Genomic DNA, 426 nt, shown 5'->3' with positions numbered 1-426 from the left:
GTCTAGAATAACGTGAGGGGAGCTGTGTGGGCGCGTAATGGGGCGAGAGGTAGGGGGAAGGGGAGGAGAAGGCCACCCAAGTGGAACAAAAGACGTGTAACACATGCAAATGTTCAGTATGCGGTGTGTGTTTTATACGCTGGATGTATATGAGGTCATATACAAAGCTCAGCTGGCGGCCGCGCTGCTTTTGGGAGGCATGGGAATTTGAGGGAACACTTGAGCTCTCCTATGATCAAACGTACCTAGTCCTCTGTCTTTAAGATGCAAAGAGCTTCCTGATTTGGCTCTTTGCCACTGATTTTTTAGGACAGCAGGAGTTAGCATCTGCTTCTCCGCCGGGGCTGGGGACCGCGGGCTGTGTCCGTGGCCCCCGCCACGCCACCCCAAGGCCCAGCTGAGGCTACCAACCGCCGTGGCCCGGCG

Source organism: Phaethon lepturus, unplaced genomic scaffold (genome assembly GCF_000687285.1).
Source record: "Phaethon lepturus isolate BGI_N335 unplaced genomic scaffold, ASM68728v1 scaffold28442, whole genome shotgun sequence".
NCBI classification, from domain to species: Eukaryota; Metazoa; Chordata; class Aves; order Phaethontiformes; family Phaethontidae; genus Phaethon; species Phaethon lepturus.
Note: the sequence above shows the minus strand (reverse complement) of the source record.